General features: G+C 43.4%; 1 protein-coding gene across 1 annotated transcript in view; it reads right to left on the bottom strand.

The window, feature by feature from the left end:
- Nucleotides 1–10000, bottom strand: part of LOC126998253 (agrin-like) — a 102864-nt gene that overhangs the window by 25884 nt on the left and 66980 nt on the right. The gene's annotated exons all lie outside the window — the stretch shown is intronic.

Raw genomic sequence — 10000 nt, 5'->3', positions numbered from 1 at the left:
CTTCCCTCTACTCGTATCATCACCGCCGCCTCTGCACCAATAGGAGCCTCGGACCATGTTACTAAGAGAGGAATGCCTGGTGACGGGGGTCTTCTATGGTAGAGGTATGGTAGGAGGTGCGAGGTGAAGGGGTCTGGGGGCTGGTGAGGGGTCTTAAATTCATCCTCACTACAACATAATATAAGAAAAGAATGATGAGTTTGTTGGTTGGAAGGGTCAGTGAGCTGGTTGATTATAATTATTGGTACTGTTTTGCAACGGCTATTATCATCATTACTACTACTACTACTACTTCTACTACTACTACTCAGAATATACTGTATCACGTATCTCTGAAAAAGATCAACATCTCTCTTTTCTCCTGTTGTGATTCTCCATTTATGTTACCTCTCTCCTTTAACCTTTGTATCTTCTACCCCTCTCCTTCCTTCCTTCCTCCCTTCCTTCCTGCCTTTCTTCCTACCCTCTCCTCTAACCCAGTGCCCTCGCTTCCTTCCTTCCTTCCTTCCTTTCCCTCCCTACGAATCCACCTTCTTCCTTCCTTCCTATCCCCTCGCCGAACTCACTCGTCCACCTGCCTCCCTCCCTTCCTCCCTACACCCTTTCCCCACCTCCCAAGGACCAATGGCAAGGTCCCCACGCTATCTACTCCCTCCGCTCCAGCATAACTTTTGTATTCTTCTCACACCAAGAGAGTTCGGGGGAAAAATACAACATGAGAGAGAGAGAGAGAGAGAGAGAGAGAGAGAGAGAGAGAGAGAGAGAGAGAGAGAGAGAGAGAGAGAGAGAGAGAGAGAGAGAGAGAGAGAGAGAGAGAGAGAGAGAGAGAGAGAGAGAGAGAGAGAGAGAGAGAGAGAGAGAGAGAGAGAGAGAGAGAGAGAGAGAGAGAGAGAGAGAGAGAGAGAGAGAGAGAGAAAAAAAAATCTGGGCATGGGCGTGGCGGAACAGGCGCGTTGGGAAAGAAAGAAGAGATTGGAGTACGACTGAAAATAATCTAAAGGGAAATAGTTTTTAAAAGGTCCCCACGCCATCTACTCCCTCCGCTCCGGCATAACTTTTGTATTCTTCTCACACCAAGAGAGTTCAACAACCAGAGACACCTGCGCGGACACAATGACAGAGCAATAGTATAAACACCTGAACTTGGAGGAAGAATTAGACCCACATTCTCAAACACTTCGGGGCTCACACCCACCCACATCAGGCTTTCATAGAGGTTGTTGTGTTAGTAGTATTTCCATGGGTAGTTAATGAGCCTGGAGGTAGTTTGACAAGGCTTCTGCACTATGACGATGAAGAAACACTTATGAGAAACCGACTAATCTAATTTAAACCTTTTGGAATATTCGTTGATGAGCCTATAGTGGTAGTTCGATAAGGCTTTTTTTTACAACAAAGGAGACAGCTTAAGGGCACAAAAAAGGGAAACAATGATAAAAAAAAGCCCGCTACTCGCTGCTCCTGAAAAGAATCCAGAGAGGTGGCCGAAAGAGGGGTCAATCTGCACCATGAATGTGAGAATAAACCGTCATGAGAACCCGGCAAACCTCCCTTGTGGCTTTAGGAAACATATGAGAGCCGAGAGCGTCTGAGATTACGGGCGTTACATAATCACAGGAACAGACAGACAGGCAGACAGACAGACAGAGCAAACACTTGTAGACCGAGAGAGAGAGAAACGAAAAGGTGGAGCTAGAGTAGAAGAGAAAATATTTACGAGGTGGAATGTTTCTAGGAGCGAGAAAAGGTTGAGGGGATGCATTTTTTAAGAGATCCGCTCAGAAGGGATTTAGAGGGTGTTAAGATATAAGTGAAGGAGAGCTAGGTGAATCATGAAATACCTCCCGGCGACTTTTAACGAAACAGACGTGAAGAGACAAACACATAGGTACTTGTCTCCTCAAATATGTAAAGAGTGAGAAAGGAAAGGAGAAAGGTTGGAAGGGGGAGAGGAATGAAAGGGGGTGAGAGAAATTGGGTGAAGTTGACTAGAAAAGAAGAGGAAAGAAAGGAAGGAAATATAGAAAGACATGAATGCATAGAATGGAGAAGAAAGCAATGAAAGAATGAAGGATAGGTAAATGGAAAGAAGGACGAAGTTAGTGAAAGAAGCATGGATGTATGGGAAAAAAAGGAAGAAAGGAAAAAAAGAGGAGGAAATGAAGGGAAATAAGAAATAAAGAAAGTCAGAGAGATGAGCAGACATGGAATTAGACAGACATGAAGACAGACAGACAGACAGAGAGACAGACGGACATGCAACAACTCCCCCCCCCCTCCCCCACCTCAAACCCCAACACAGCCCCCCCAAACCCCGTCAAACCCACGTCAATAAACCAGTCAGCAGGCACCCGGTTCACACACACACACACACACACACACACACACACACACCTCTCCTCTGAGCGCCACGACCTTCCCTCGCTTACGCTTCTTCCTCTCTGGCAATCGAGGCGTCGAGGAGACAAAAAAAAAAAAAAAAAACCATCCCGCCGCGGCCCTTCAGGAGAGTAAGGTGATACGAGGGAGAATGAGGCGACGTGGAGGGCCCCGGGCGAGGGTGTGGGCGCTCCCGGTGGCCTTGAGGCGCGCCCCATACAAAAAACAATACACCTTCAGTTACCTTGCATAGGGGTCGATACACGTCCTCACCTCACTCACCTGACGGAGGAGGAAGATGGTAGGTGGGGGGAAGGGGGTAGGAAGGGGTACGGCAGGATAGGTGTGAAATTTGTGTTGTGTAGTTTTGTTTTGTGTTCTTTGTATATGTGATGTTTACCTGAGTCATGTGTCTGTGTATGTTTTCTTAGTTGTTTTGATGTTCTAAAATGTGAATGACTATGTTTATTTCCTTGGTTGATTACTTTTCTTATATGTTTATACTATTATTGTTATATGCTTTCTTGTTCTTATAGCTTAAATTTATTTATTATTGCTATGCTGTTAGTTCATTGGTGTGTGTGTGTGTGTGTGTGTGTGTGTGTGTGTGTGTGTGTGTGTGTGTGTGTGTGCATGTGTGTGGGGTGGAATGTATGTGTGGAAATGTGTGTGTGTGTGTGTGTGTGTGTGTGTGTGTGTGTGTGTGTGTGTGTGTGTGTGTGTGTGTGTGTGTGTGTGTGTGTGTGTGTGTGTTCACTTATTCAGAGCTGGTAAAGTCTATTCAGTTCTCTACCTGATTCATTTACAAAGGAATAGAAGCAGTTACAGATAAACATTTATCAAAGGAACACGTGTGTGTGTGTGTGTGTGTGTGTGTGTGTGTGTGTGTGTGTGTGTGTGTGTGTGCCCCCGCGCGTGGGTGGGGAGGAGCGGAATGAGAGTGTAGTGGAGGGGATATGAATTCTGAGTTGACAAGGATTTGCATGTGGTTGCCATTAATCCACACTAACCACGCCAGCACGGGGCCGCCGACTAACTAACGCGCACGTGGCCATCCATCGCGCGGCACAGCAACAAATGGCAGGCTGTTCGGGGCCCGTTATCACGTTATTTGTCCGCCGCGCCAGGACGGCCGCCCAAACTTGATCACAGGAACAAAACAACGAACGCGTGCAATTGGAAGGCTGGATATTAACTAGAGGATCCGGACACGACGAAAAATGTTGATAAAAGTACGACACGTTGATAAGTACCGATAAAAGTGAAAATAATAATAATAATAAATGGCAACTAGAGAGCCAAATGTGACTAGCAGGATTATTTGACGTATTACATAAAAAAAAAACTAGAAAAATATTGATAGAAGGGTAAAAAAGGGTAAAAATGAATAACATATGAAGTGGCAATTTATAACAACAAGCATTATTTGCATGTTATTATTTTCTCATGGATATTAAACTACAGGACAGTGACGCGATGAAAACTGTTGATGAAAGCGTTAACAAATGTAATAATAAATGATAGATATGGAGCCAATAACAACAAAAAGACTTATTTGCAACATTACAATAAAACAAGAGATGTAAAAAGTCAAATATACACCTGGAAATTAATACAAAGAGGGAAACTATGACAGAACGAACACACAAACAATAACAAATGCATAAGTCAATAACCACTATCATGATTCTCAACAGTACACGACAAATACATGTACAGAGTAAAAAGTTATAAAACCGAATAAATGTTAAAACCTGAAAAATGAAATACTCCAAAAACATGATGACAGGAGAGTTAATACAAACAAGAGGACATACAACAGAAACAAGTAATAAATAAAAGCAAATAAGACCAAAAAGCCAAAGCAAATAAGCGATTGGATGCCACAAAACACGATGCAATGCCCTGACCCTCACTCTTGATCCCTTTGGCCGTGGAACCATTGCCGCGTCATTCTTCCCTTTACTGTATCACCATAACCCTTCAACAAAGCACTGCAACGCGAGCTTGGAGTAATAGATGTGAAATGCAAACCACTTAACGAAGGGAGTGAACCAATGTGACGTGAGCCTGAAGTATTAGAAACAAAGTCATGGCTATTGTGTTGTATTTCCCTCACTTCATCGCCATACAAAACAAATAACTCGTTGAAACTCGAAGCTAAGGTAATAGGAAGAAAATCATTCCTCTAGTGTCCTTTTTCTTATTCCCTCCTTCGCCATATCACATTTCCCATTCAATTTATCGCCTTACCATACTAATAAACCACTGAAACTCGAAGGTAGATTAACAGTAACAAAAAAATATAGCTGATGGGTCCTTTCCCATTCACTCCATCTCGATACCACACTAACAAACCATCGCAACACAACTCTAAACTATTACAAAACAAAATCGAATCGAAACAGAAACAAAATCATAGTTATGGCGTCATTTTCTCCCTCAATACCTCACCATACGCCACCCGAACCTAGCCAACAACCACTGTAACCAACACGAGCAATCGCAATGAAAGGATCACGACACTGTCACCAACTGCATATATAGAGTGTGACGGGGAGCGGCGGCGGGCTGTCAGCGAGCCGACCATTTACATTAAAGAGGAAAGCTGGCGCCCATAACACACACACACACACACACACACACACACACACACACACACACACACACACACACACATACACGCACAAAATATAAAGGTACTACGCAAAGGTTAAAACACGGTGAGTATTTTTATATGTATGTGTACGTAAGTTATTTTTTTTTAGGAGTGGAAGCGTAGCAGAGTGGACAGCTGACGTTCGTTATACATAAAACAAAAGTGCGAAGAAGGAAATATATATAAAAAGAATGAACGAGTGGAGGGCAGAATGTGTTGGCAGGAATGGAAAAAAATAATGAAATGGAGGGAAAAAATTTGTGTGAGTGTGTGGTGTTTGTATGTGTGTGTGTGTGTGTGTGTGTGTGTGTGTGTGTGTGTGTGTGTGTGTGTGTGTGTGTGTGTGTGTGTGTGTGTGTGTGTGTGTGTGTGTGTGTGTGTGTGTGTGTGTGTGTGTGTGTTATGCCCCATTTTTCTGTACACCTTTATCTCCTCGTTTCTTTTCCTCTATCTCTCCATCCCTCTTTTCTTTCCCTTCATCCCTTTCCTTCTCCACTTCCTCCTTCTCTAAAATATTTGTCTAAACTCTCCCTTTCCCTTTCCTTCCAGATTTTCTTTTCCCGGTTCCTTCCTTCCTTCTTTCCTTCGTCTCTCTCTCTCCTCAGTAGAAGAAAAAAAATGGAAGAAAAGAAACGGGAAAAAAAACAGAGGTAAAATTTTTAAAAGCCGGGTGTGAAGTGAGGAAGGAAGGGGTAGACGAACGCGTAACAGAAAGAAAAACTGAAAACAACAACAAAAAAAATACCTGTCCCTCTGTACATGCACACACACCTGGTCACTGGCGATAAAACAAAGCAAAAATGAAAAGAAGAATACAAACAAACATAAAAATAGATAAGGTGCAGGACTGAGCCTCCCCCTACCCACAAAAAAAGAACAATATCTCATAAAAAAATGATAAAAGAAACACGAAAAAAATTCAAAACAAAAGAATAGTGACACATGAAACTGTCCCCCTAAAAAAATAGATGCACGAAACCTTTAAAAATAATAACAATAACAAATCAAGAACAAAACCAACACACAGACACAAAAAGAGTAAAACATACAACAGAGTCCTTCCCTTAAAAAAATAAAAAATAAATATCTTCCAAAAGCAACAATTATAACATAAATAAAAAAAGAGCTAAAAAAAAGAATAAGGCATAAAACTGAGTCCCTATAAAATATCCTAAAAAATAATGACAAAAAAAAAATATACACCCAAAGATAGTGAAAAGACGCAAAAATGAGTCAACCCCCTCCCCCCCCATAAAAAAAAATAAACACTCTTAAAAATCAATAATAACTGCCAAAATAACCGGTCAGCACACCCATCCCGCCTGCACGCCTCTCTATAACTGGTCACCGCCAATAAACACGAGAGGAAGCGGCCATCCGGAACGCCTTACGAGCCTGCCAGAGAGATTACAAACTATTTATTAGCCAATCTCCATTCCCACAAGCCTCTGTTATTTCCAGCCAATCCGCACCGAGCTCTGTTGTGCCATGAAGGGGAGAGGGGCGAGGGGGGGAGAGTGGAAAGGGGCGAGGGAGAGAGAGGGGAGAGGGGCGAGGGGGAGAGAGGGGAGAGGGGCGAGGGGAAGAGAGGGAGGTGAAAGGAGAAAGAAGAGGGGGCGAGGTAAGAGTTGTTAGGGTAGTGGGATATGAGGGGAGGGGTGTAAAGAGGGTGAAGGGAAGAGAGGTGCAAAGGAGGGGGTATGAGAAGAGAGTAAAGGGAAAGTGAGGGGTGCAAGGGAGAAGGGAGGTGAAAGGAGGGTAAGGAAAACAAGGTAAGATGTACACGGAAGAAGGGAGGGGAGAAAAATGAGGGTGAGGGGAAGGTGGGCAACAGGTGACGTGCAAGAGAATAATGAAGGAATATTGAGAGAAATGAAAGAAAAAATCATAAAAGTTAGGATAGAAAAAAAAAACAGGAGAAAAAGAAGAGTTGTAGACAGAAAACAACGAAATAAGAAAAGAAAGAAAAGAAGAAAAAGAGAAGAGAAAACAATGAAAAAAAAACACCCATTACGATCCCAGAAGCAGCAAAAAGAAAGTGATGGAAGGGAAAACTTTATATCAATTATAAAAAAAAATATATAAAAAAATCAATGTCTCGATACTTCCTTCTGAAAGAGCTGAGGACGTTGCAAGGAGGCGGATAAGGACCTGGAGGAGGAGGAGGAGGAGGAGGAGGAGGAGGAGGAGGAGGAGGAGGAAAAAAGGGTGTTGGATACGTACTGTCGGGAACTTTTCGGCAGTGGAGGATAAAAGAAAGGAGGTGGCCGAGTCTCAACTGCAAAGTTAAGAAGGAAAATAAACGAGAGAATGAACTAAAGGAGACTGGGGGAGGGAGGAGAAGGGGGGAAGGAGGCGGTGCAGGGACAAGGGGTGGTGGGGAGGGGGAACGTGGAAGGGATTGGGCAGGAGGGGCCGTGATGGGGGAAGGGGGACGTGGGGGAACAGCGGGCGGGAGTTTCCTTTCTCTTGAGTGTGTGTGTGCAAGTTATTTGTTGGGTATTTAGTGAATTTAGACAGGAGGAGGAGGAGGAGGAGGAGGACGAGGAAGAAGAAAATAAAAAGAAAGGAAAAATTAAAGAAAAAGGAAAATAAAAATAAAAATATGAAACAAAATGAAAAGAAAGCAAGTAAAAGGAGAAGTAAACAAGATGGAAAAATAAGGAAAGAATAACTACACGAATTAACATGATGATAAACTATAGTGATGAAGTAATTAAGGAAACTCAGATAATTACTTAAAAAAAAACACAATAACAACCAATATCCAACCCATTACCAGGACCCATGACAACAACCACCCACCGTTTACACATATACAGCCAAACAACCAGCAAAATATAACCCATTCACCCACCACAATCAGCCCCCATCCCTTCACCCTTACACATCCACCCATCAACCCTTCCACGTATCCAAAAAAAAAAAACATGAAAAAGAAGAAGAAAAAACGCACCTACCGTCAGCTGTTCCCTTGATTAAAACTACTAAGTCCTCCAATCACCATTTTCTTACCCTCGTTTCTTCCTATGTTTTCTTTTCACTCCCTCCTTCAACGTCCCTTTACCTGTTACACCCTCCTCCAACCTTTCCTCCCCCTCCTCCTCCCCTTGTCCCTTCATATTGCCGCCTAACATTCAGTATTCCGGACGAAAGCATCGAAATTTAATATGCCTTGCCTTCTCGTCCCGTGGAGAGCAAAATATTACATGCGCGCCTAGATTTTCTTTGGGCGAGTCTCTCCTTTGATACCGGCGGGTCCATATTACTCCGGCGTGTTGTATTGCTGCTGCAGAAGGCCCGAGGAATGGGAGGGTGCTTGGAAGGGAGGGTTGGGGGAGGGAAGAGGGGAGATGGGGGGAGGGGTTGAGGGGAGATGGGGGTCGAGGGCTGAATGGAAGGGAAGAGGGGATTTCGAGGTAGGGATGGGTGGAAGGGAAGATGGGAGTTGGAGGGGATGGGAAAAGAACGAAAATAGGCGGAGATTAAAATCGTGGGGGGAAGGAGGAAAGGTAGGAGAACAGGAGGAAGGGGTACAGAGAGAGAGTAGGTGAGGGAGGAGGGGGAAACAAAGAGAGGAGGAAAAGGAAGGAAGAGTTAATAAAGAATAAATGTACAGAAAGAGGAAAGATAAACGGTTGTGTGAAATTAAGGAGGAACGTGACAGAAAACATGACTTAGGGACAGAGGAAAGGATTCAGTGACAGCCGGACGTGATGAAAACAGTAAAAAGAAGATGAAAACAAGCAAACCAGAGACAAGTAGCAGACAAGGATAAAAAATGTAGGAAATAGATGAAAAAAAAAAGCATAGGAGTGACTAGGGAAGCAAGGAAACGATACATATACACATACAAGGACAGAACACTGACAGTAACAAAAACTACAAAAGCAACAAAGAACAGCAACGAAAAGGAAAACAAGAAACAGACGTGGACACTCCGAGAGGCACCGTATCAACCAAGGGAGACTAAAACAAATACACGAACGAACGAACATAGGAAAAAAGAAAAAAAGAACAACAGAAAAACAGAGATACAGATAAAAGAGAACGACGACGACGGGTCAATAGACGGATCGTGGACAGAGAGAGAGAGAGAGAGAGAGAGAGAGAGAGAGAGAGAGAGAGAGAGAGAGAGAGAGAGAGAGAGAGAGAGAGAGAGAGAGAGAGAGAGAGAGAGAGAGAGAGAGAGAGAGAGAGAGAGAGAGAGAGAGAGAGAGAGAGAGAGAGAGAGAGAGAGAGAGAGAGAGAGAACAGCACAGATAAGAGATAAACATGGACGCATATAAAAAAAAGAACAAACAAAAAGAGACGGATTAAGATAAGACTGAAAACGACTGCCGGGAAATGAAAGTGAAAGGAGGAAAAAAGACAAAAAAATATATCAGAAGGACTTGTCTAAAAAAAATATATAGACAAGAATGGTGAATATGATAGGCAAAATTGAAAGTAAAATACAAGAAAACAACAAAGAAAAAAAAGAGAGGTGGAGATAACAGTGAGAGAGAGAGAGAGAGAGAGAGAGAGAGAGAGAGAGAGAGAGAGAGAGAGAGAGAGAGAGAGAGAGAGAGAGAGAGAGAGAGAGAGAGAGAGAGAGAGAGAGAGAGAGAGAGACAAACAAAACACTCATCTCGTCCCCCTTTTAACACTCTGGTACTTCTCTCTCTCTCACACACACTCTTCTCTTTTTACTATCCTTCACTTGAGAGAGAGAGAGAGAGAGAGAGAGAGAGAGAGAGAGAGAGAGAGAGAGAGAGAGAGAGAGAGAGAGAGAGAGAGAGAGAGAGAGAGAGAGAGAGAGAGAGAGAGAGAGAGAGAGAGAGAGAGAGAGAGAGAGAGAGAGAGAGACCTGCCGTCCGAACAAAGGTGTAAGGAAAGCCAGGTAACTTCTGAGGTGTGAGTGTGAAGTTAGTATGTCGAGGCGCCGGGTCCTTAGTCACCTCTACAGATAACCGGCGAAGT

This window comes from Eriocheir sinensis, chromosome 2, assembly GCF_024679095.1.
Source record: "Eriocheir sinensis breed Jianghai 21 chromosome 2, ASM2467909v1, whole genome shotgun sequence".
In the NCBI taxonomy this organism is placed as follows: Eukaryota; Metazoa; Arthropoda; class Malacostraca; order Decapoda; family Varunidae; genus Eriocheir; species Eriocheir sinensis.
Note: the sequence above shows the minus strand (reverse complement) of the source record. Positions and strands in the feature narration are given on the sequence as shown.